This window comes from Balaenoptera physalus (genome assembly GCF_965194825.1).
Source record: "Balaenoptera physalus genome assembly, chromosome: 10".
Taxonomy (NCBI): Eukaryota; Metazoa; Chordata; class Mammalia; order Artiodactyla; family Balaenopteridae; genus Balaenoptera; species Balaenoptera physalus.
The window spans coordinates 98,070,278-98,097,049 of NC_138889.1; the positions used below are offsets into that span (position 1 = coordinate 98,070,278).

General features: G+C 51.1%; 1 protein-coding gene across 1 annotated transcript in view; it reads left to right on the forward strand.

The window, feature by feature from the left end:
* Window positions 1-306: 306 nt before the first annotated feature.
* TSPAN18 (tetraspanin 18) overlaps window positions 307-26,772 on the forward strand; it is a 180,824-nt gene continuing 154,358 nt past the window's right edge. Inside the window, exon 1 of the mRNA XM_082410587.1 lies at window positions 307-607. The gene's annotated coding sequence lies outside the window, so the exon portion shown is untranslated. The remainder of the gene's footprint in view (window positions 608-26,772) is intronic.

Consider the following 26,772-nt stretch of genomic DNA (forward strand, 5'->3'; position numbering starts at 1 on the left):
CCCGTGAGCAGAGTGGGGAGGAGGGCAGGCGTGACAGAAGGGGAGAAGGGCAGAGGTTGGCCCCAGGGGCCCCCGGAGCGAGGCCTGGATGCTGGACTGAAGGCGGGGACCAAGCCCGGGAGGGGGCAAGTGGGGCAGCTCGCCGGAGGAGACATGCTTTCACGGCGGCCGCCAAGGCAGCGGCGGCGGCGGCGGCGGCGGCGACTGGAGACTGAAGGGGAGGAGGTTTGGGGTGGGGAGGGAGCGCGGGGGAGAGGGAGGGAGGGACGGAGCGGCGGCGGGGAGGTGGGGCCGGCGGGCGGGCGGCTGCAGCTGCCGCCGGCGTCTCGGGGGCTCCAGGCTGCGGGGCGGACGCAGCGCCTAGCGATCCACCGCGGAGCCGCGCGAGGCCGCCCGAGCCCGAGCCCGAGCCCCAGCCCCAGCCCCGAGCCCCGAGCGAGCGCCGCCGCCGCCTCTCGCCAGCCGGTCCCCGGACGCGCCGCCGCCGCCACCGCCGGGAAGGCAGCCTGTGCCGAGCAAGTTGCGAGTGCGCTTCTCCGCCCGGGGAAAGTTTCCCCCGCGGCCGCCGACGGGAGTTGGCGCGGGATCCGGCCACTGCCGCTGGAAGGTAGGGGTTCCGCACCTCAGTGCCCTCCGTGCGCCCCGCCGCCGCGCTCCCGGGGACTTGGGGACCCAAGCGCGCTTCCCCCCTCCCCCCGGGCGACTGTTGGGCACGGTGGGGGTGGGGGTGGAATGGGGGGATCCCAGGATGGTCCTGGGGAAGCCCAGGAACCAAGTTCTACTTCGGCTAGGCTGGGGAAGGGGCGGGGGAGACGTGCTCGCCCCCATCCGAATCCGCCGAGGGCCAGAGGCTTCCCCCGGGACAGGTGCAGCGCTGCTCGGCGCTCTGGGCGGGTGATTGGGGGTGGGGGGGGGGGCAGCAGAATGGTGGGGGTGGCAGGTGTGGTTACAAGTCGGGGTCTTGGCGAGGGCTGCGTCCTGAGGGAGGGGGTGCGCGCCATGCCGCTGTGTAGGGGGGCAGGTAGTGACTAGGGATTAGGAGCGAGGATCCGGGCCGTGAGGATTGCCGGGCCCAGCAGGGCCACTGAGGGCTGGTCGCCTTCGGAGTCCCTGGAAGCGGGGCGGGGCGGGGGCGCCACGCTTTCCTTCGGGGCCCCCTTTATTCCGTACTCGGTGTGTGCGGTTTGGGGAAGCGGCGACTCCGCTGGGTGCTCGTTGGATCCGAGGCTCGAGCACGTCCAGATTGAGGGGGCGCAGCGGGAGTCCGCTTGGAGGGTTGGAGGGCACGGGTGGCTTCGCGCCGGCTTTGAGTCCCGGCTGGATTGAGGTGAGTTCGCTCCCACGAGGGGGCGCCCTTCCCTGGCCGTTTCACCCACAGGAAGGCGAGTTCTGGTTCCTGCGAGACAAATGCACCGAAATCCAGGACCGACAACCGCAGGCCAACCCCCAACACACGAGGGGCCAGCCCTGAGGAGCATCCCACCCCAGCCGGAACGGGGCAGAGGGTCGGAGTGTGAGGCTGGGATGCCCCCAGTTATAACTGCGCTGTGTATTGGAAAACTTGGCTGTCAGGAGCTGGTTTTTCTTGGGGGAGCTGGCAGGATGTATGGGTGAATAAAAAATTCACCCCCAGAAAAACAAAAAGGAGGGGAACTTTACAGTAACAGCGAATTGGTGTGGAGTAAGTGTATGGGAGCATTAACTTTCTGAGGTTTCTTTGGAGTCTGAAACCCAAACCGCTGAATGCACCCTTTTTGTAAAAGTTGTACCTTTGTTCCGTGGATCTGGCCAGATCCCTTTCTGGTGTGGGTGGGTTGAGGGTCTTCGGGTGAATCCCCTCTCTGGGCACAAATAAACTGGGAGGCACAGAGTGGGGTTGATGGGGGCCCTTAAAGACTTTAGCAGTCCAGTTTCAAGTGGTAAATTTCTTAGTCAACAAGAGCCCCTCCTCTTGGGGTCTGGAGTCTACAGGCCACATTCATGTGGTCATTTCACAATTATTGGTGGAAACCTGCCACGTGTCCCCTTGTGGGACCTCAGGGCCCCTGTGTGTTGAGTCTGTGGGTCTGTGCCAAGGCCTCAGGGAGCCAGACGGCTGCTGGCATCTATGAAGAGCATCATCTTTGTCATGTGTGGGCTGTTCGACATTGGAGGGACCCTGAAGGCACTGTGGCCTCATCTTTCTCTCTCATTCCCTCCCCCTTCCCTGCACCCCAAGTGAGTACAAATGAGCAAATCAAAGAACGTGCAGTGGCCTCATAGCGGCTGGCGGAAGTTTTCATCTTTCTCATGGATGCCAATGTGAGCTCATTGGGCAGCCCCCCTCCCCCCTCTCATGTCCCCAGAGTCCCCTGCAAAGGTGATGGAAAAGGGTAGTCCCTGAAAGAGAGTTGAGGTTCTTGCTTTCAGTGTAGCAAATGTTTTTGTTGGATGCTCTCAAATTGCTCGAGGATAAAGTTGCTGTAAAGAAAGATCAGCATGGTTTTTATTTTGAATAGAAGAGGACAGACGAGTAGGGAGGAGACAGAGGAAAGGGTGGAGAAGCCCGCTGCTGTCTCTGTATTTGTCTTCGAGACATTCCATGGGGCCAGAAAACAAAAGGAGTTGTTTTGTATTTTTGTTTTGTTTTGTTTTGTTTTGTTTTTAATGACTCTAGTTTTTCTGTGGAGGGAAGCCTGCCTGGAACAGCCCTGCCCTTGGACACTGGGAGTGAGCAAGGGGCCCCCAGAGGGCTGGCGGCTCTGCGCTCTACCCCTGCTCCCTGCCCCCCACTCACACCCAACCTGCCCCGAAGATGGGAGGGAATTGAGACCCCCTGGGACTGCTGACGTCCCTGTTTGGATGTGGAGTATCATGTGTGGACTCAGACTGCTTCCAGGCAAACTCCAAGATCTCTGATTCAGCAAAATTTCAGGTCTTGGGCACTGTGTCTCCTGGTCGTCCGGTCCCCACATCCATTCAAATGGCAGACCCTTGGTGTATCTTTACCCAGCCCGAGGCTGAAATGGCGGTATATCAGTGAAAGTTCCAGGCCACTTTCTAGAAGCATCAGTTCATCTGGAGTTGGAGTTAGGACACCTTGGGCTGATCCAGGAAGTACCCCCTCCTCCTTTAAAAACTGCCCTGTCAGCCTGGAAACAGCCCCCTGAATTAGTGAGTTTTTAATGGTCTGGGGCCGGGGTGGCGGTGAAGGAGGCGGGGGCTTGAAACTTAAAGTCAGGAGAGTCTAATGTTTTAGGGCTCTAGGCAGCCCTGCTCTGCCTTCTGTCCAGTGGGGGGCGCCGCTCCCAGCCGTCTTGCCCCGCTCCGCCACGACAGGGCAAAGTGAACCAGGTGCCTGTCCTCCATCAGACTGCGGTTTGGGGACAGAGAGGGTGATGTTGTTGATCAGTTCCTGCTGGGATCCCATTTCTGTCCACAAGCTTGCATGTTACCTTTCTCTGGAGGCCTGTGCAGCTTTTACTCCCTCCTCTTTCCTAGGAAGAGCAAAGAGTGGGGGCTGGACTGCCCCTCTTAGGGACCCCTCTTTCCAGAGGGCGGCTCTTCTGGTCTATTTCATCAGCCATTGAGAAGGAAAATCAGGAACATTTGTTCATGCTCAGCTGGGACACAGCAAAGGGAGGGGGCCTTGGAAACCAGCACTTTAGTCCCCCAGAGCAGATGATAGGTTGATGGGGTATTTTTGCAATCTGATGCTGTTAAGTAACCCGCCAGCCTGGGCTCCTCCTGCTGCATGGGCTGCCACCTTGGACCCGCATCAGTGCTCTGACTGGGGGGTGGGGTTGTGTGCAGATAATGTAACACTCATTAAAAAGAGAGGGAGAGGGAGATGGGTCCCAGTGTTTGCAGCTGGCAAAGCAGTTCTTTCATCTCAGCACTTGTTATCTTAAGGTCCAGCCCTTGCCCCTTGTTTGTACCCAAGACTGCTGGTTTAATTAGTAACTGAACAACTTGGAGATGAGCAACAGCATGTTCACTAGTCCTATGCGTGTGTGTACGTACTGATTGGCAACAGGATGGAGTGGAAAGGTCACTGGACCAGCTGGACCAGGAGTAAGGAGACTTGTGTTCTAGCCCCAATTCTGTTATGCATGGAGCTGTGGGACCTCGAGTGATTCACTGCCCCTCTCTGAGCCTCAGTTTCCCTAGAATGCTCTAGACGCAGCATTGTGAGGTGGTTAGGCTGCCTGGGTTTGAATGTCGGCTTCCTTCTACTTATTAGCTGCGTGACCTTAGGCCATTCAACCTCTGGTGCCTCAGTTTCCTGATCTGTGAAATGGGACTAATTGTACTGTATCAGAGTGTTGTGAAATGTCAGCGAGATAAAACATGGGAAACACTTAGCACAGTGCCCAGCAGGTAGTAAATGCTCAACAAATATTCAGTCATCATTGTCATTATTATTATTATTACTAATACTCTTATTGTGAAATGGGAGGGAGGGATCAACGTCGATCCTTTCCAGCTCTGATATTTTTGGGCACAGTGTGTGTGTGCATGTGTGTGTGTGTGTGTGTGTGTGTGTCTGCTTTTGAGATGGAAGACAAGGGTGAATAAAACAAATTGCTTTTCTTTCTTTTTTATTTTCTTCCTTTCCCTGCCTCACTGAGGGACTCCAGAGTTAAAATCTTGTGAATATTCTCATGATAGCCCCATCCTTGTGGCAGGAAGCCCAATGTGACGTCACTGAACATATCCTGGTTACTGGCACTTGAGGGATGATATTTCATCAGCTAGTATATGCCCATCCTTTCCCTTCCATCCTTTGTTTCCCACCCTTAACTATAGTACGAAGACCATATGTGCAGATAATGAGTTTAAGCTGATAAACAACTCCCAGATTCACCCAAATAAAAGGCCATCCTCCTAGAAGACACTTTCGACTTTAAAATAAATAATCTGGCTCCTCTGCTGCATTGCAGTATGTCTGGCTGGCCCCGCTTCTCCCTCTGTGTTCTGCCCCTCGGTCTTTTGCAGGGATGTGAGCTGGGCCAGGTCTGCTGTCTGGGCTATGTCAGCCATCCTGGCGGGGCAGCCTCCGGCTGCACCTCGGCCTCCTGTCCCTCCAGCAAAGGCTGTTCTCTGAGCCATCCCAGTGATGATCTTCACTGCGGCAGACATTCGGGGAGTGCTGCTCACCACGGGCCAGGAGCTAGGCAATGCTTCATCTCACCTCTGCCCTCAAAGTTGGTTCAGATATTGTCCCCATTTTACAGATTAGAAAGTAGGGCTCAGAAAAATCAAGGGAGCAAGTGGTAGGACTGGAATTTGATCCCAGGTTGATCTGATTCTCCCTTCTGTGCTCGAAACCACCCTGTGATGTTTCCTCTCCTATCGAAACCTCCTGTGAGCTCCAAAGCCCCAGGAAAGATTTCCCTGAGATGCGATCAGGCCCCCTCCTCCCTGCTTTTGCTCTTTTTCCAGGCTCAGAGTGCTTTATGAGATTCTCTTTTCTCATCCTGCATTGATTACTCAGCCATCCTGGGGACACTGAGGGGTAGGAGTTTTTTGGGACAAGGTTGCTTACAGGAAGGGGATGATCTTATTCAGCAACAAAAGGTTGTAATTGAAAGAGGATGTGTGTTGGAGTCACAGATGTGAACTTGCATCTTGTTTCTGCCATTTACTGGCTATGTGGCCTTGGTTTCCTTATTTGTGAAAAACAGAATAATAGCAACAATAACAGTGTTAAACTAAGTAACACCAGCAGCCACAGCAGATGACCCCAGACTCTCAGTGGGTTTAATTCTCACTCATGTTACTTGTCTAACGTGGATCTCTGCTGTACACAGTTACTCAGGGACGCAGGCGGATGGTGACTCCACCATGTTCGTAGCTGCACTTCCAGGACGATGTGGCATCCATGGTTACCGCAGGAGGCGAAGAGAGCAATGGCAAAGGAAAAGGCACACTAACGCTCCACTGTGTCCCCTGGAGGTGACACACATCACTTCAGCTCCAGTCCATTGGTCAGAACTGTCACCTGGCCCGAAACCAGCTGCAAGGGAGGCTGGGTATTTACTGAGCAGTAACTCCCTGCATTTATATTTCCTGGATAGAGTACTTTGAGGATTAATTGAGATGATGCATTTAAAGCTTCTAGTATAGACCTGGCACATAGTCCTTAAAACACGGACGCTTCCTTTCCTTAATGATCCCTGACGTGCATTGCTCTTTAGAGATTACAGACCATGTACATGGAAATGATCTCTGGACAGATCATATAGTGCCCGTAATACACTGGAGGGGGAGTGGCTCGGAGAGGCCAAGGGGCTGGCCAGTAAGCACACAGCAAGGGCACTAAGCCAGACCCTTGACCTTCACCCCAGAGCTCCCATGGCCTCCTTTGCCTTACTGAAGTTTACTGCTCTTAGAACTTCTTCCAGGACCCTCCAACACCTACTTCTGCTCCTATCTCCTCCTCCCATACCCTAATGGGGAAGAGCTTCTGTATTCATCTTCTGTGTGTGCATGGGGCAGGGGGAGAAGGGCCAAGGGGATAGAAGGCTGGAGGGAGGCTGCAGGAACTATCTGAAAGCTGAGGGAGTAGTGTAGGGGCATGAGAAGCCTTAGTTTTAAATATTCATAGTGAAAGCCATAGGAATTTCGGCCCCATATACACTACTTTGGGAACTGCTGTGCATTCAAGCTTTGGGGTGTCCCCCAAATGACACAGAAGGTTACCTATGCTTCCTGTCCCATCTATGCAGTCTCCTGCTGGCCCCTTTCGCTCCTTGTGGGGTTGGGCAGGTAAAGAGAGGGGGCCTGACGAGGGTTTCCAGCCCTGTTTTTCTGAGAACAGTAAGGTGGTCAGACCTAGCTTCGAATCCTGACACCTCTACTTAGCACTTGTTTATCTCTCTGAGCCTCAGTTTTTTCCTCTGCAAAATGGGAAGAATGTAGAAAGCTATAAAGCTGATCAAGTGCCTGGCACCTAGTAGGTATCAATATGTGTACACATCGCTCCTCACCCAGTTGAGTAAGAAACGAGAGATGCCTTTGGCAAGGGGCCAGCACCCCGAGGAGAGGCTCCAAGTGCCCCCCCCCTCCCGCCCCCGCACACATGCCTGTCACTCCCATCTCTTGGATGGAGAGGCTCTGGGCTCCCATCCTGGGTGGCCTGGGGCTGGGCTCTCTAGTTCATAAGAGTTGAACTACTACGGCTTCCATTTGAAATGGGAGAAGAATTTGGAGCCCCAGCCCTTGGATTTAGGCTCGTCTTTTCACGTCTAATTACCACTGTGGGCGCGGGGCCTGAGGGTGCTGCCGACAGGAGCCCCCCCTCCCGTGTCGCTGCCTCTCCGGCTGGGACAGATTGCAGCACTCTCGCTGGCCAAGCGTGCCTCAGCCTCCTGGGGGGCAGCCCGCCGCCACCTGGTGCCTGACATTTAGGGCTCTCTTCAGCAGGACCAGCCCAGGGTACTCATCTTGTCTGAGTTTTTAGCCCCCAGGGGAATGAGGTGCTTCTCCAGCCAAAATACAAGCACCCCTAGAATAATGGGGATTTACTGTCCCCTGCAAAAGACCTCACAGGAATAACTGGCGGGCTGGACACCAGGGCGGAGGGCTCTTTGAGAGAGTTTGGCTCCCCAAGACGGGATTCAGAGGTGGCCCGTGGCCTCCTGGTATAGTGGATGCTTGTTCCTGGGGGCACTGAGAGAGTGGCCTCCCACTGTAGCTGCACCAGGATGCTCCCGGCTTCTTTGAAAAGTGCTGGCGGGAGGCAGGCCGGTTAGGCTGTGAGTCAGGCACGTGGGGTCCCTAAAACACATCTCATTCACTCCTGCCCCCAGACCTCAGCTTCTGCAGTCCCTCCCCCCGAAACACTGGGGCAGAGCTGTGGACCAGCTCAAGAGCGCGATGAAGTGATGCATTGGTTTCCTAGGGCTGCAGTAACAAGTACCATAAACTGAGGGCTTCTAACCACAGACATTCATCCTCGCACAGTTCTGGAGGCTAAAAGTCCAAAATCAGGTGTCAGTAGGGCTCTAGGGGAGGGTTCTTCCTTCCTTGCTTCTGGTGGCTATTGGCAATCCTTGGTGTTCCTTGACTCGTGAGCACATCACTCCAGCCTCTTCCTCTGTCATCACACGGTGTTCTCCCTGTGTCTGTCTTTCCTCTTCTTATGAGGACACCAGTCATATTGGATTAGAGCCTAATGACCTCATCTGAACTTGATGACATCTGCAAAGACCCTGTTTTCGAATAAGGTCACATTCATACATACCAGGGGTTAGGATACGTGGGGCACACCGTTCAATCCATAACAGGTGGGTACTGTTACTGCTCCATTTAACAAGCAAGAAAACCAACCCAAGAGGCTAAGTATTGTAATTTGCCCAAGGTCACACAACTATACAACTAGTAAGTAACAAGTAAATTAATCTCTGTACATTTCAGTTTTCTTGTCAATAAAGTGGGGATTTATACCCACCTCGTGGCCTAGTTATAAGCATCAAAAGAGTAAGTGTCTGCATCAAACACACTTTGTCCACTGCTAACATTTGTCAGATGCTGTTTTCCATATTTGTTCCCTCCCAACAGGTCTGGAAGGGTGCTGGGTGTTAGTGTGGGCTTAAGAAACGTGGGTGCATGTGAATTATAACCAATTGCAGATAGGATGTTTTCTAGAAGTAATGATTTGAAAGGACTGCGTGAAAGGCACCATTTACATTTTTCTCAACTCGTCTTTCTGGAGTTGCCTGCCGTCTCCATCTCCTCTCAGGCTGAAAATATCTGGTCCAGATGAACTGTTCTTGCTCTTTATCCTGGGTTCACCTTTAGCACCGGAAGTCACTGTGATGTCGGCAAGTTGGGTTCCTCTTCCCTGGCACGTCGTCTGGACTTCTCATCAAGAGAAGGGGGCCTAGGAGGAAATAGCCAAGGCTCCCAGCTCTGGCGCCCATCTCACAGGGGCCCAGGAGGGTTTGGAGGCTCAGCTGTGGAGGCCGAGGGTTCAGATACACCGCCTCACCCCCATGCATTGAAAGCATAAGAGGCAACACGCCATCGGGGTTAGGAGTTCTGAACATAAGGGCCTGGGTTCAAGTCCCAGTTCCCCCACAGTCCATGGCCTCTGTTTGGCCTTTGACAAGATACTTAACTTCTCTGTACCACCGTTTTTATTTATTTATTTATATTTTTAAAAAATATTTATTTATTTATTTGGCTGTGTCGCATCTTGGTTGCAGCATGCGGGATCTTCGTTGTGGCATGCGGGGTCTTTTCGTTGCAGCACGGGGACTTAGTTGCCCTGTGGCATGTGGGATTTTAGTTCCCCGACCAGCGATTGAACCCGTGTCTGCTGCATTGGAAGGTGGATTCTTAACCACTGGACCAGCAGGGAAGTCCCTGTACGACCATTTCACTTCATAAGGTTTTTGTTTTTTTAATTGAGGTGTAATTGACATAAAACATTATATTAGTTTCAGGTGTACAACATAATTATCCAATATTTGTATATTTTGCAAAATGATCACCCTCGTAAGGTTTTATGAAGATAAAATAAGGTCAAAATGCATAAATGTATCTTTTAGGTTCGAATGTGGCACTTTAAAAGTATTCAATGAATGTTGGAATTATTCTAATTATTTTATTTATGATCTGTTTCCCTCAATGGAATGAGGGCAGAGACCTGTCTTTCTCAGTCTCCATGGAGCCTGCAGTGTGTAGCTCAGTGCCTGGGATTGAATAGATGTTCGTAGACGTTCATACATGCAGAATGAATGAGTGAGGGAATGAATGATGAATTCTTAGTCATAGCTTCTTAGGGATCGCACCCTTCCTTGCTATGCACCAAGGCCTCTACCCGTAACCCCCCCTTAGGTGGGGGCACTGCAGACAGCATGGAGACAAACCCAGTGGGGAGCCAGGGGTGCCAGGACAAACTCATGAAAGGCACTTACATCTGGGGGCGGGGGCAGCGAAGGCCTCCCCATGGAAGTAAGCACAAGTTAAAGCCTGGAGGATGAGGAGGAGATGGGGAAGGGCGGCCTGGAAAGTTGTGGTCACCAGGAAACAGGCTGTGTGGTGGCTCCCTGGGGAAAGCCACGTTTGCAGTATCAGGTGTCCCTGCGACTTATGGGGGAACAGACGGCCTCAACCAGCAGAGATGCCCGCCCACACTCTGACACATGGAAGGCCAGTCCTCCCCCGGTATTACAACCTAACAGGTGTACCTCACTCGAGGCGCCGGATCTATGAAAACGCCAGCTGGATCAGAGGATCCTCATCCAATTTACAGACAGATTAACGCTGAGTCCCGTTCCTCCCTACTGCCTTAAAGATAAAATTCAGTTTACTGAAGTTCGACTTACACACTTTGTTAGGGAAAACATCTGTTGTGTAATGTGATCGTGCTGGCCGCCTCGCTCTCTCTCTCAGAAGCCCTTCAGTAGATTCTCACCTGTGTTCAGAAGGCTTTCTTGCAGCCTCTGCCCCTCCCCCACCCAGGCCTGCCTCCCTCTGCTCCAGCCCACCAGCCACCTTGCCCCAACCCGAACAGGTCTGCTCTGCATGCTGTTCCCTCATCCCTGCAATGCTTTCCCTCCCTCTTTACCCAACTCCTCTTCATCCTTTGGATTGCGTCACCTCCTCCAAGAAGCCCTCCTGGACTCCCAAGTGGGCCAAATTTCCCACCTATTGGCTCTGATTGCTCCACCATCCCCTCCCTAACAGGAGTTAGTTACGATTGGGCAATTGTTGACTCGTCTGTGTGATTATTTAACTTCCATCTCCCCCACTTTAGCATAACCCCTGGAGGTCAGGGACCCTGTCTGTCTTTGCTCATCCATCCCAGGCACCTGTCAGGTGCTCACAAAATGCCTCCCTCCATTTTTCCCTTTGTAGACCAGTCTTTTTCAGGCTGTCTTGGGTAATGAGCGCAGCTGACTTACTGATCACTTTCAGTGTGCCAGGCACTTAACGAGTCTAATCTCATCCAATAGAATGGTTTACGGTCCCAGCTCTACCACTCACCAGCTCTGTAGCCTTGGGCAAGTTACTCAACCTCTCTGTTCATCATTTTCTCATCCATAAAATGGGACTAAAAATAATAGCTAATTTATTGGGTTGTTGTGAGGACTAAATAAGTTAATTCTTATCAATTTTATTTTCTCACAGTTTTGGAGGTTAGAAGCTCATGATCAAGGTGTTGGCAGACTTGGTTTCTTCTGAGGTTTCTTCCTGGCTTGCAGAAGGCTGCCTTCTCATTGTTCTCACAGGGTCTTTCCTCTGTGCACGTGTACCTCTGGTGTCCCCTGGGGGTCCAAATCTCTTCTTATAAGGGCATTAGTCAGATTGCCCTAAAAGCCTCATTTTAATTTAATCATCTCTTTAAAGACTCAGGAGGTCTGAACCCCAAGCCCGCTCTCCAGCATTACATGGTCTGTTCCCTGGCTCTGCTCCTCTGTGGGACACCAGGGTCTTCCCTGTTGGAGCCAGTCCATGTCTTAACAGCCAGAGTGGGAGAAAATCAGGATCTGGGGTCTTGGAGGCCTCTCACCTGGCGCTTTGCTCCCCTCCAGTCCTTAATCCCCTGTTCAATGGCAGCTGTCAAACCCCTAAGGGAATTGGGACCTATTGTCCTGCATGTGGGCTGAGAGGGAGGCCAAGGGTATGAGGAGGTGAGAAGGAAGTGGGAGGGTTCTAGGAAGTGAGGGGGATTATCGATTCTGGGATTTTCTCCCTCTCCGTACTTCATTTATTTGATTTTCCGGGAGTTATCACAAGCTCTTTGAAACGAATCACTTTTTACTGGTGAAAGACCTAAGAAAAAAATAATCAGAGTAAACATAGTAAGAGAATACGGAAATAGATCAAAAGCATATTCAATGGAAACTTGAGTCTTAAGCCAGTCTCCTCACCGAGAGACAACCAGTGTGAGCAGCCCCCGTCCCTGCTGAGTTGTTCTCCCAGTAAATGAGCACAGCTGCGTACATGGTGCCTGCCATTCCTATATACCCTGCGGCGTTCCATCCCTTCGACTCTGCATCTTGCAATTTTTCAATTGTTCTGTCTTAGCATGTACACTTCTGCCTTGGTTTAGTTGGGGGTTTCCAAAAACAGACCCTGAGCACGGATCTGGGTACATAGAGTGTATATATGATGAGGTTGGTTCCAGAGAGGTGAGTGGGCAGGGAAGGGAGGGGAGCCAACGAAAGATGCGCTAATGAGCAGCCTCCCGCTGTGGGCACCTGGGGCCCTGTCCCACTGGGGACCCTCCCAGGGACTGTGTGAAGCACACCTCAGAATCGACCCAGCGAGTGGTCACCGACTTCCGTCTCTCACTGGTTGAGGGTTGCTCCTGGGGACATCAACTTCTGGAAGCTTCCAGGCTGCCTTCAAGCCAAGAGACCGAAGGAGGTGCTTGAGTAGGGGCTACCAGAGTGAGCGGAACTGTCCCCTGAAGCTGTAGGGGGTCTCCAGGGTGGACCATGGGGTAGGGGAGAGGCACAGCTCACGTGTCAGTTACTTACCGCGTCCTCTTGTGATGGATGCCTAGTATATCCCTGCGTGGACAGCCGTGATGTTTTGCCTGATGCCCTACGGGCGAACTGAATTGCTTTTCTGGAACACACCTCCTTCTTGCCGCTCCACCCAGCAGACAATCTGTGGAGACCACCTACTGTGGAGTGGCCAGCTGGGTCAGGGGCCATCTGCTCTCTCCCATAGTTGCTTGGTCCTCTCTGGCCTCTTCCTGCCCCCTGCCCATCCCCACTTGGTCCCCACAGATGTCGTTTTGACCCTTTCATCTCATGGGGTCCAGGAGCCTGGGCTAGGTGGGGTCTCTGAAAGACCCTGGGGCCCTTTGGAGAACACTTGTGAGAGGGAGGCCAGCAGGTCACTACAGAGAGTGGTTTCCACCTTCCTCCAGGGTTGGACGGGGACGTCCGTTGGCAGATCAAAAGGCTTTTTGTTGTTGTTTTATTTTCCTTTCTAGCGGCTTCTTGCTGGGGAAGCAGGCCGCGGAGCCAAGGCAAACAGAGCGAGCTCTGAGGCCACTGCCTGCGGGTTCTGCGAGGCTGAGGAGATGAAGCTTTGGCGCTGCGGAGGGGAGAGCATTGGGGCCACAGGTGGCGGCTGTCCCCGGGGACCCTTCCCGCCTCTGAGCCCAGAGACCAAATGGGGACAACGGGGGCCGAGCTCAGAGCCTGATGGGCTCAAGGAGGCCTGGGATCTGGGGGAGCAGGGCGGGGTCACCAAGAGGGCTGGACCGCAGACTAGACTCAACCCCTGAGTTGCCGTCCTTACCGTCCGCAGCTGAAGAGATGGGGAGAGCCCTGGACTGGGAGTCCAGAGAGTCAGAACCTGGAGCCGAACCCCATTTGGGCTCCAACTAGCGCTCGTGTCCGCGGAGGACCGCTGACATCGCGCCACACACGGGGGGGTGGGGCTGCTTGTCCTCATGCCCCCTCTGACTCTAGAACCTCCCTTTAGAGCCTGCAGTGGGGGCTACAACCGGAAAGCCTCGAATCCTCTGGAGACAAGCGCTCAGGAAGCCGAGGCGTGGTTGTTCATGGAAGCGGGGGTATTAAGTAAATTAAAAGTGCGAGAGGAAAACCCATCAGCATGATTCTCAATAGCTGGGATGATATGCATAACATTTCCTCCCTTTCATTTGATCATTTTCTCTTCCCAAAAGAGTTAGAAGAAAGAAAATGTCTGATGATTCGCCGCACACTAAGCTCAAATAAATATGCTCTTAAAAAAGTGGTTGCTATGTAATTGAATTCATATAATGGGCAAATTTTCTTTCTAAGTAGCCCTACCACTCACAAAGGTCTATTCAAACCTGCTGGAGAGGTACGTGTGTGTGTTTGTGTGCAAAGAGAAAAAGATCTCACCGATAAGGAATCTTTTTGGCCAAACAATAATAATGATAACAATATATTTAAATAAAGTTGTGTGCATGTCTGCTGGGGAGGAATGTACGGGATTAGAGTTAAATGTTCTTCGAGAAGGAGGAGTTCCGAAGGCAGCTGTAGAGTCTAGGTGGCATTCGAGTAGGGCCGTAAGCAAGTGGGAATTCCGGCTTCTGAATCCCGCAGTTCAAATCCCGGCTCTGCCCCTCACAAGCTGCATGACCTTGGCAAGTTTTTTATCCTAATCGAACCTCAGGTTCCTCATCTGGAAGAAAAAGGGACAGCACAAGCGGGATCCACTGGGTCCTGGGCTTGGAGTGACCTGCCACGTCGGCCCTCTTTCATTCCCTTTCCTCTCCAGAAGCACAGCAGTATTGTTCCATGTACCCAGCAGACCCATATATATGATCTCATTTGATGCCCCACAGTCTGATCGTGGTGAGATTTTTAATCCCCGTTTTATGGAAGGGAGAACTGAGGTGCTGAGATTATGGAATTCCATAGATCACCCAGTTGGTTGGAGGGATATGGGAAACTGGGAGGGTTTTTCTGAAACATTGCAAGGCCTCACCTTTTCCATTGTAAGGGGATCTTTGCCTGGGAGGCCTGTTGAATGCAGAAAAGGAGCTCCTGGTGTTGCTTGGTGTAGGCGTTCATTCATTCTTTCTTTCTTCCACTGTGTGTCCGGACAGCCCTCCGCATCCACAGATTTTGCATTGGTGGATTCAACCAATTGCGGATTGAAAATATTCAAAAATTAAAATTTCAGAAAGTTCCAAAAAAGCAAAACTTGAATTTGCCACACTCCAGCAACTATTTACATAGCATTTACATTGTAGTAGGTATTATAAGTAATCTGGAGATGCCAAGGATACAGGAGGATGGGTGTAAGTTATATGCAAATACTACACCATTTTTTAAAAATAAATTTATTTATTTTTTGTTTATTTAGTTTTGGCTGCGTTAGGTCTTCATTGCAGGGCATGGGCTTTCTCTAGTTGCGGCGAGCGGGGGCTACTCTTCGTTGCGGTGCGCGGGCTTCTCACGGTGGTGGCTTCTCTTGTTGCAGACCACGGGCTCTAGGCACGCAGGCTCAGTAGTCGTGGCACACGGGCTCAGTAGTTGTGGCTCGCGGGCTCTAGAGCGCAGGCTCAGTAGTTGTGGCGCACGGGCTTAGTTGCTCCACGGCACGTGGGATCTTCCCGGACCAGGGCTCGAACCCGTGCCCCCTGGATTGGCAGGCGGATTCTTAACCACTGCGCCACCAGGGAAGCCCATACTACGCCATATTATATGAGGGACTTGAGCATCGGTGGATTTTGCTATCCATGGAGGCCCTGTAACCAGTCTCGAGGGACGACTGTACCAGACTTTTACTGAAGGCTTGAGGTGGAGGGCGGTACATCCAGAGGGTGTGTAACCGTTCAGTCCAGTACTTCACAACAGTCTTTTCTGATCTTGAAGCCCCTGAGCCATACCCACCAGGAGGAGCTCTCTCCTGGGTGCCTGACTCAGGCTGGGCCCTCTCGCTCACTCTTCTCACCTCCCAAGCTTCTCCCAAGTCTCAGGCCTCCTCGGCCCCTCCCTCTGAGGATGCGGAGTTTCTGCTCTCTTGGTCTCACCTGGAGGATCCCCTGCCCCTTATGTGGGTGACTCAGGCTTGGTACTGCTACCACGCAGAGAGTGATGGGGACACAGCCTCTCCAGTACCCACCTCGCCCTCCTTCCCTGCCATACAAAGTTGCCCTTTGCCAGAGATGCTTTCTTACCGGGTCCTGGCGGGGCTCCCGACCCTCACACTCCTGATGCCGCCTGATTCTCTGAGACTGTCTTTGCCTCGGTACCTAGAGGTTCTTGAGAGAACATTGTCCTTAAGAGCCCCGCCATGGGGAGTGGCGGGTCATCTTCCTAGCTCACATCTGTAGTCTTGTCTCTCCTGCCAGTTTACAGGAGGCTGTGAACAGAAGCAGCACTTTTCCCCCCAACAAGGAATTCAGGAGTTGATGTCGCACGTACGCGTACACATGTGTGCACTTGGGTGGGTTTTGCTGGGCCCTGAACCTGGGCCTTAAGGTGTCACCCAGAGCCTCGTTGGAAATAAGTGTGATGTTGAAGGCAGCAGATGACTGTATCTTTGGGATGAGGAGGAACGGGATTAGGGCAAAGTCCATTCTGGTCAGTTCAGTAGGTAATGGGAAGAGAGCCTCGTGGGGCAGTGGTTAGAGCCCGGGCCTTGGGTCAGGCCATCATGGGTAGATTCTGGCCCTGCCACTTTCTGGCGTGTGTGACCTCGGGCTGGTAAAGCCTTGATACTTCTTTCCGTTCCATGTGAAACTAGGTAACAGCAGTGCAGGTTGGTAGGAGGCTGAGTAACCCGGTTGGGCCACCGCCATGAACACGAGTCCCCAGAAGTTTGGAGAGAAGTGTGTGCAGGAATAGGAACTCCACATCTTGAGTTGCCCTTGGGTCCTTTTTCCCGTCGCGTTAGTCCTGCCCCCTCTGGAAGTAGCCAGAAGTCTCCCAAACGCTGCAACCGTTTCTGGTCTGGCCTTCACTTCCTGATGTGGATGTGGACGGGCATGCTGGGTGCCTTCCTCTGCCGCCCCTGGAAGCCCCAAATCTCCGTAGAAGGCAAAGACTTGGAGGTGCAGATACAGCTGTTCCTGAGGGAGGAGATGCCGTTGTAACACAATCCGAGGACTCAAGTTTCGGGCACCTTTGGCTAAAAATGACCTTGAAAGTCAGGTCTGCAGATGTTAGGGAACTTTTAGTATTTTTGAGCTTAAGAAAAAAATTCTAGCGTGAGTGAGGGGAGAAGAGCAAGAAGGAGCCCTGTGGCCTGGTTGAGGGAAGAAAATGAGATTGCTTGGTTTTCATTTGCAGCAAAACACACTGTGAGTTTTCTGCAAATGTTAATAAAAACAGAAAGTGGTAGGACCACAGAGGCCCCCCCTGGGCTGCTGCTGGAAGCACCTGCACGTTGGAGCCCCTCCCTGGGTTTGTGTGGATTATTGCTTTGGAAAAGGGCAATTTTTAGTGATGTCGGATCACCAATCTCAGCCTCATTAAGGAAAATCTCTTTCTTAGAGCCCAGGGATCAGCGTGAAAATGACTCCTCACCGGCTCTTGGCCGCGGCCTTGTCTCTGAGCTGAGATCCCAGCCTGCAGCCAGCCTGGGCGCTGTCTCCACTGTTTACTGCTTAGCAGGGAGAAGTGAACCAGATGTGATTGGTTTGAGATGAATGAGGTTACCATCGTGTTTCTGGCTTTTCCAGTAGTTCCTAATTGGTTGTGAGAGGCCCCCTGGAGTAGAGTGAAAGAGCCCTGAATTAGAAATGGGGAGATGGTTCAAGTTCCCCTGGGGCAAGGCACTAGCCCTCTCTGGGCTTGTTTGCCACCCATAAAACCTGTAGCCAAAACCCCAAACCAACAAAAACACCCCAGGGCAGACATAAATTATCTTCAAGGCAAGCATCGTAGGGTTGGCGTGGGAATCAGAATCAAATAAGCTAAAGAATGGGGCCAGGCTTTGGTTTGGTCCTTTCTCTGTTTCTTACCCATCCTGGGAATAAGAAGGCTGAACCACTTGAGAAAATGGCAAGGGTTTCCAGGGGCCAACACTGAATAGCAGGTGTGGCAAATACATTTCATCTCAAATGCCAACCCTGATCGACTGGTAGGGCCTGCTGAAGGGTAGATGAGGCTGGGTTATTCAGGCTCAGCAGGAAGGAGTGCCAAGATCAATTACTGATGTCTGTTACAGTTGCAGGAGGGTGGAGTGCTAGCCCACAGGGTAGATTTGGGGAACCCTGGGGTGCTAGGTAGAGCCTAGCCACTGGGAACCTGGGTGCACTGCCGTCACTGGCTTTGTGCTCTATGGCCTCAGGCAGTGGGTCTTAATTGGGCTACATTTCAAAATAATCATGCCTGGCCGTCCACATTCTCAGGAAGTCTGGTTGCATTACTAGTGCATTGCTGGGCATGTGTATTTTGAAGAGACTGCTCAAGTGATTTCAATGTAATTTCATCCTCGTAGAGCAGGGGTCCCCAATCCCCGGGCCGTGGACCAGTACCGGTCCGTAGCCTGTTAGGAATCGGGCCGCACAGTAGGAGGTGAGCGACGGGCGAGAGAGCAAAGCTTCATCTGCCACTCCCCATCGCTCGCATTACTGCCTGAACCATCCCCCCCCCACCATCTGTGGAAAAAATTGTCTTCCACGAAACTGGTCCCTGGTGCCAAAAAGGTTGGGGACCGCTGTCATAGAGAAACACTCACTGAAGGACAGCCATTGACAGCTTACTGAGGCCTCATTCACTCAGCAGTTTGGTGGAGGGGATTATGAGAATTTTCCCCACTGTATCATATGAATTTGTGAGGCACCAAGGAAGATGGTCTGGCCAGTGGCTAAAATGAATGAAGCGCACAGGCCAAAGGTGCAACGTGGTGGCCTGAAGGCCAGATCCAAGCTGCAGATGTATTTTGTTTAAGGTGCACAATGTTTAAAACATGAAACTGACCCAACATTAAAATGTTGGGAAATGTAACTAAAACATACACATACCGTATGACCCAACAATTCCACTCTTTCCAACAGAAAAGCGTACATGCGTACATGCTCTCCAAGAGGCATGTGTAAGAATGTCCGTAGCTTCATTCTCTCTGAGGGGCCTGGAAACAACCCAAATGTCTATAAATGGTAGAATGGACATGGGAGTACTACACTGCAGAGAATGAATGAACTCCTGCTGCTGATGGCAATCTGGGGGGAATCTCAGAATCCTGATGTTGAGCAAAAGACAACAGAGGTGAAAGCGAATGATTCTATTTATACAGAATTCTATCTACACAGAATGATTCTATTTATATAAAGCTCAGAGTCGGCGAAGTGAAGCTATGGTGTTAGAAGTCACTGATTCCGTTTGGGCAGAAGTCGGGGAGGGCCCGGAAGGAAGCACGGGGGGCTTCTGGGTGCTGGTCTCTTCCTTTTCTTATTCGGCTTGGTGGTTTCACAGGTGTGTCCAGTTTGTGACTACTCATGGAGTTGTACATTTCAGACCTACGTACTTTTCTGTATATATATTTCAAAATTTTAAATTCTGTTAACAAAACAGAAAACAGAAAGAGGATTGTAACCAGTTGAAAAAGAGAGGTAGCATAAAACTCTAGATTTCTCCCTTCCTTGACAAATAGGCCCCTACGTGGCAAGAGCAGGCAGGGGGTGAGCAGGGGCTTCCCCCTTGGGAGGGTGCACACCTCTCTCCCCTTCTGTTTCAGGTTGTTTGTTGGGATTTGCCTTTGAAACTCGTAACAAAAACGCTGCCCTCTGGGACTCCCAACCTCCGTCAGAGAGAAGGGCTTTGCGGGTGAGTGATGGATGAGGTAGAAGGAGCAAGGTCTTCTTGTCAGGCTGGGTTCAGTCCTGACTGTGCGTACGTACACTTGCAACTTTGGAGACTTTGGGCGAGTGATTTAGTCTCTCTGAGCCTCGGTTTACTCATTTGTAAAGCGAGGAGAGTAAGAACCACATCATAGGATTGTTTGGGGGTTGGGACTAGTTTACGATGAGAAAATGCACGGCGTGCCTGGTGGCCGTGGCTGCTTTGGCAGAGCTACATTTGCCTGCTCCCCACAGCCGGCCCAGTGCTGTCCCCTCACGCCCACTGCGAGCGGAGACTCGGTGGTTACTGAGACGTGGCCGACTGGACCCAAGTTCCCTTTGCTGAGGTTGAGGTGGGAGATGGGAGACCTGTTCTCTGGGGCCCTGGCAGTGCCCTCCTCTCTGGCCCAGTCCTGTGCATCAGGCCCCAGCTTGCATGGAAGGGCAGGGCCTTCCTCTGTCTGGTCAGGGCCAGGCGTCCAGGTGAGGCGATGACCACAGCTCCTTAGTAGCTAATACTAGCCATCATGGCACCAGGCACTCCTGCACAGACGGGCATCTGCTTTGCCCCGTGGGGCAGCTGGGAACATTCCGTCTTCACTCCCTGCTTGCTCCTTGGTGCCTTGCTTCTCCATCCTGCTTGCAGCAGCCAGAGTGGCCCTGCCTCAAGGGGACGGTTCTCAGGAACACCTGGCGCCTCCAGGTGACACTTGCTGGTTGCATCTCCGCTGCGCACCAGGCTTCCTGATTCCAGGAATCATCCGGGCAAGGAGGTGTAGGGATCACGTGACTTATCCTCTTCAAGCCTCAGTGGCCTGATCTGGAAAGTGGGCTTTGATCACACCTGCTCATCATGGCTGCTCAAGAATCCTAACTATGACTGCGAACGTTGCTGTCTCCGTTATTATTGGTTGCGAGAAAGCGTCACATGGACCACTGAGGGTCTATTTTGGTGTAAAGGATGTGGTTTGAAATGGCCTCTTTGTCTCAGAACAATCTGTTTTGATTTATTCGGCTGTGGGAATTTGAAAACGGCCCAAATGTTTTTCCTCCTCTTGTTCTCTCTCCAGCACTCGGATTTCCTCCCACTCATTCACTCACTCCCGCTCACAGCCCTCTTGCTCACACTTGTTCACACTTATCTGCTCACGGTCCAAGGGCAGGTGGGACGTCAGATGCCCCATAGGTTTTTCCCTCTCCCTCAGAGGCTCATACTCTCACAACTGCTTACACTCAGAGTTATGAATAGTCATTTTCACACTCAAACTCCCCTCCCATCTCTCGCTCCCCCTCATCCCCTCCACCCCCCGGCCCCTCCAAGTGCCAGCAGAGCCATGAGGTCAGGAGATCTGGTTCTCACTCTCTTTTATCAAAAGCCTCTATGGCTGTGTGACCTGGGCCAAATCACTGAACCTCTCTGGGCCTTGGTTCCTCCCTCACAACAGAGGCAGGGCTGCCAGTTTTACTTTTAAAGAGATCATCACTTTCTTCTGCAGTATCTCAGATGGTCTGAGATGAGGCTCTTCCCGCATCTTGATTTCCCTGACTCCGCAAATGAGTGGATCCGATCTCATTAGGCAGACCGTGTGCCAACCTGAAATTACTCTTTAGCCTTTTCCTGATACTGAAGAGACATCATTTTATTTGGAGCTAGAAATTAACATGGGGTCAGGAGAAACTACAAAGTTCAAGAGGATGATTCGTTCTTAACTTTGGAGAGACACAACGTGATAGCATCTCACTGGGTCCCATTCCTCTTCCTCTCAGCGACCCCAGTAGAGGTGACTAGGGAAACAGGGATGGTGATCAGTTTGCTGCTGCTGATGGAGGAGGGGCCGTGGACACCAGGACAAAGACCTTATGTTTCCTGCACCAAGCCCATCAGCAGGATCCACTTTATTTTGTGTGCCTGTCCCCACCCCAGGTTCTGGCCCTAAGAGAGCTAGAATTTATTGAGAATACATGACATATATTGTCCTGCTGAGTCCTTGCGACAGCCCTACAGGTTATGTATGAAAATCATTCCTGTTTTGAGGATGGTGAGACAGGAGCCTGGGAGGCTGAGTGTCACGCAGTCGATCAGTGGCGCAGCTGGCTCTGTAACTGGGCAGTGATCTGCCCTTGCACTAAGCTTTGACCACCAAAGCATGCTGTCCTACATGGCCCAGTGGTGCCAAGGTGGAGTGGAAAGACATAGGATTTCAAGACGGGAGTCTGAGTTTTAATCCTGCTCTACTTACAAACTCATTATGAACCTTGGGTAAGTCCCTTACCCTCTCTGGGCCTCAGTCACTCATTGTAAAATGAAGGAGAAGACCAGCTGATCCCCAAGTCCCCTTCCGGCGTGATACCTTGTGGCTGTCTGGGGCAGTATATGCAGTGATTTCAGGCAGTGATTAAGAGACAGGGTGCTGGGATCAATCTGAAGTGGACAATCTGATCACGTGGATAATCTGTTTAATGTAGATGCTGAGCAGCTCTCCTGCCTTTGCAACGGCAGGATGCCAAGTTAATTATTTAGGATTTGGGTAATTATTTCCACTATTCAACCTCACCTTTCCTGGGACAGTGTGTAAGATGGTCACCTCCTCTTCAAAAAATAAATTCTAAATGTTAATAACTCTGATCTGTGTGACTAATCTAAAGATATTTAAAAAGGAAATTCATTGACCAGTACTGTCAAGGGTCCTGATACAAGGTGATTGTTTCCCTATTCATAGCAGAGATTAACACCCTGAATTTTGTGAGGTTTCTTTTTTAATACAACAGCTTTATTGATATATATTTTAAATACCATACAATTCACCCACTTTAAGTATAAAATTCAATGGCTTTTAGTGCACGTGCATAGTTGTGGAACCATCACCACCATAGATTTTAGAACGTTTTCATCACCCTGAAAAGTAACCCTCTATCTGGTAGCAGTTACTCCCCATTTGCCCCATTCCACCACCTGCCCCGGCCCCTGGCAACACTAATCTACTTTCTATCTCTATGGATTTGCCTATTCTGGACATTTTTAATAAATGGAATCATAAAAGAAAAGAGACAGGGTGCTGGGGTTAAATCCGGGCTGAAGAGCTGTGTGTCCATGGGTAGGTTACTCAACTTCTCTGACGTGCAGGTTCTCCGCCTGCAAAATGGAGAGAAGATCAAGGCCTGTTGCATAAAGTTGCCACGAGCGCTGAGAAAGATAAAGTATATGGGACAGTGTAAGTGTTCCTGTGTGTGCCAGCTCTTACTGTGGTTTTATGATCTGTCTTGGCAGACTCTTCTGCTAGGGATGTGGGCTTGCTACCTGACACAGACAGCCCGTCCCAGAGTCGCGGAGGCATTCCATCCCCACGTGATATTATGCATGGATCACCATGATGCCTTTGAGTAAAAACCATTTGCCTATCAGAATGCCTGGGAATTTCTTAACCAAGGTACATTCAAGATGCTAAAGTGAAAAGAAGCTGTGATGACTTAGCCCAGTGGCATTCAACTTACTTGTAGCCACAGACCTCAAAGAAAGTTCACCATGGAGCCTCGGAGCTTCCAGAATAACTCAAAAGGGAGCTGCCCTGTTGAAGCAGGCATAGGGGGCTGGTCCCCCCTCCGCCCCTCCCCCTCCATTTGGGTGTCTCCTGAGGAACCCCTAGGAAACCCATTCTGAGAATCACAGGCCATTAGGTGATAGAGAATGAAACTGAGACCCCGAAAGGGGCAGTAACTCACCCAGGAATCAGAAGCAGGCACGTCTGCTAGAATCATTATCATTAGCAGTATCATTTCCCGTTTTTATAAGAGGGCTGTCCTGTGTTTCTTTTGGCCACTGATCCTAATTAATCACCTAGAGATGCGTCTTTCAATATTGAGGCTTACTTAGTGGCTGACAGTTATTCTGTCTCCTGCCTTCCTCACAGTCATAGGTAGAGGCTGGATGGATATTTATTGTTAAATCAAGGAAAATGAAGCTTTCTATTTGGAATCTTTTGAAACAGTGTTTACCCAAACAATCGTGCCTGACTCTGCAAGCGTATATGACCCCAAAATAAAAATAAATAAATTGAGACCAGAATGAACCCATAGATGGGGTGATGTGTAGGGGCTCTCAAGAGCCCTACTGAGATGAAGCATCTCTCCCCACTCCCCCTTTTGCAGCCCTCCACCCCAATTTGGTTTTCCAGATCACAAGGTACTCCTCCCTCAAAACCTAATTTCTGCACAGATTTAACCAGCAGTGACCTGCCACGTGAAGAGCTTTAGTGAGAATCAATAGGTGTGGATCTGTGGTGCGGGCTCCATGCCTGCTGCATATAAAACACCCCGGCAGCGAAAGTGAGATTGATGCTGGCAAAACATCTGGGGCATCATAGCACAGTGGGTCCCCCTGACCATTTTAAAGGCGAGGTGATGGCCCAGAGACGCTTGGTGACTTGCCCAGGGTCACACAGTGATTTAAAGGGAGGGCCCATGTCCTCCAGGTTCCTAGGTCGGGGTCCTTTCCAACACACTGAAACCCCTCTTTGCTGAAGCCAGGCTGCGCTTTGCTTTATGATCTAGGTAATAAACCAGTCTGTAGTGCCTGTGTGGGCAAAGAGAGAGATGGCGTGAACTATTAATTAGAGGCTGGCTTTTAGAGTCCCTGAATGGAGTGTGCTATCAGAGCAGGGAGAGAGGTGCTCTGAGACATTTGCTGAGCATCCGCTGGGGTCCAATGCCAGCCTGATGGAAGGTTCAAGAATGGAGAAGAGCAGGTCCCTGCCTACAAGTGTGGGAGAGGAGAGACACATGTGAATTCAATTCAAGGCTGGCGAGGCTCGTGCTTGGCTTCCCAGCACACTGTGCTCTGGGAGGGGGTGGGAACACGGTCTTCTCCAAGCCTGACCCTGGCAGCCTGGCAGATGTGTTTATTTCTTCCTTTTCCACTTGGGAGGCAGGCGTCTGGCAGGGCGGTTAAGCAGGCAGCCTGTAGGGCCAGGCTGCCTGGGGTTCAGATCCCAGCTCTTACTGTTGAGATCTGTGATCTGAGGCTAACTACGTGATTCCATTTCCTCATCTGTAGAATGGGGAGAGTAACGGTGCCTTTCGCCTGGCGTGGTGTGATGGCGAGGCCTTAATGAGGTAGTCCTCTTAAGTGCTTAGAGCCCCACCCACTCTGACAGATGGGATAAGCAAGCAACTGGTATTAACTGTTAGTCTGGGGAATCTTACATGGGTGTGTGTTTCTTCATTTAAAAAATAATGTTTATCACTTTTATCTGATTATAAAAGTCACTTGTATACAAACGCCAGCTACCTAAAGATACCCATTGGTAACATTTTGCTGTAGTTTTTTCCATCTTTATCCCTGTACCTTGTGTGTGTGTGTGTGTGTGTGTGTGTGTGTGTAATTGGGCATGTACTGTCAAAGTATAAGTTTCAAAAAATTATAAATCCTATAGAATCACATGTACATCTAGAATGAACATGGGTCAGAGACTGATTTGACTCGTGAATGAGGAAGCCAACAGGAGATGCTCATTGGTAAAGCTGGAGAATTAGAGAAACAGCGGTTATGTAGGCATGGGAGAAAGAATACTGCAAGAAGATGGCTGGATTGTATACACAAAGGTTAATCCTAACCGTTGGGTTATCTTTTCTACCAGGCCGAAAAAAATCTACAAATTCACCTGTAACCTCCCATGAGTCAAAGTTACATTTCTCTAGCATCCCCTAGATAATGACCCCTTGGGTGAGTCTGCTAAACAGTGCTCCAGTATGATGTTGAAAGTTTGGTTATCATTTACCTTAACAGTATCTATATGTTCTTTCTGATCATACACTAGAAAACTACACACCTTGCCTTCTACACTTAATATTCCATCACATTCATTTTCAAAAGAAAGTTTTGAGGAAGGACCAGGAGTCTCCCAAGGGTGTGACCAGCTCTTCAACCCAGCTTGATTGAGGTGCCCCCATCCCCTGCCATCTCGAGGTCCCAGGGCAACTGCATTGATCTCAGTTGCCTGCTGCATTTTATTGTGTTCGTCCATTTCCCTCTCTCTTTCTCTCCCCATCTAGACTGAGTTTCTTTTTTTTTTTTTAATTTATTTATTTGTTTGTTTTTATTTTTGGCTGTGTTGGGTCTTCGTTGCTGCGCGTGGGCTTTCTCTAGTTGCGGCGAGCGGGGGCTACTCTTTATTGCGGTGCGCGGGCTTCTCATTGTCGTGGCTTCTCTTGTTGTAGAGCACGGGCTCTAGGCACGCAGGCTTCAGTAGTTGTGGCACGTGGGCCCAGTATTTGTGGCTTGCAAGCGCTAGAGCGCAGGCTCAGTAGTTGTGGCGCACGGGCTCAGTTGCTCCGTGGCATGTGGGATCTTCCCGAACCAGGGCTCGAACCCGTGTCCCTTGCATTGGCAGGCTGATTCTTAACCACTGCGCCACCAGGGAAGCCCCTAGACTGAGTTTCTTGAGGTCAGGGATTTGTTGAGCTGAACTGTCTTCCTGATCCTTCTCTCTCAAGCACCTAGTATGTGGCACATGGTGATTCTTCCAAGATGCTTGTCGAGTGAATGAACAGAGATGTTAAGAGGCCTGGCCTTTGTCAGTTACAAAAGGCGAACCTTGCTGTTGGAACAAGCAGGGCTCCACTCCGGAACTGGCCGTGTCCTTCTGTTGAGTCAGAGAAGCTCCCAACCCCCGCACAGTGTCACGGCCTTCCACCTCCCCCATCCCTGATTCTGCCGTTTAATTGTGTTTGGAGGGCTCTATACGCTTGGTCTAGAAAACCCAGCTGTCTCTTCTCTGTAGGACTCTTAAGACTGAGCTCTCTGAGTTCCTAACTTTCTATTCCTAATCAAGGTCTTAAAGGGGTAAAAAGTTCTTGGCCACTTCCAGCTGTGGAGGGAGAGATGTGATGGAAGGATTAATCTCTGTGCTGTGAATTTTAAAGCTCTCTTGTTCCATGTGTTGGGAAAACCTATCAAAATGCTAATAGATCTGCCGTCTTCCCTCCCGCAGACGCTTTTCTGCATTGGAATATATTTACAGGGACTTGAGCAGGGACGAATTACAAGGAGTTGGGGTGCCCTTTGCCCAGATTCCACTGCAGCCCTGTGGGTTATAAAGTCTGAATTAATAGCCCCACGTTGCGGAGGAGAGCTGTGGTTGGCTGTGGGGTTGGCCCTCTAGTGATGAGTTCTCAGCTTTTGGCTTCCTTGCTAGCGGCAGGGCAGCCAGTTTGGAAACATCTCTATTACTGTCGTGTGGCTTTTTAATACTGCTTCTCTCAGAGGCAGAATATCCTCTCACAGGCGCTCCCGTAGGTGTATGACTGACTGCACAGCAGATCCCCGTTGAGTTCAAGGTCTACAGTGTGTTGAGACACATTTTGTACCAAAGTCAGCTTCAGCACTGAGACAGACTTAGCTCTTCTTGAACCCTGTGCTAGAAGTGCTGGATTGTTCTTGAAGCCTTTGAAACACCAGGTATCTTTGTTTGAACAGCCCAAGAGCCTGAGAACCTCTCAGATGCATTGTTGGAAGGACAGACACTATGGGGTTAGCC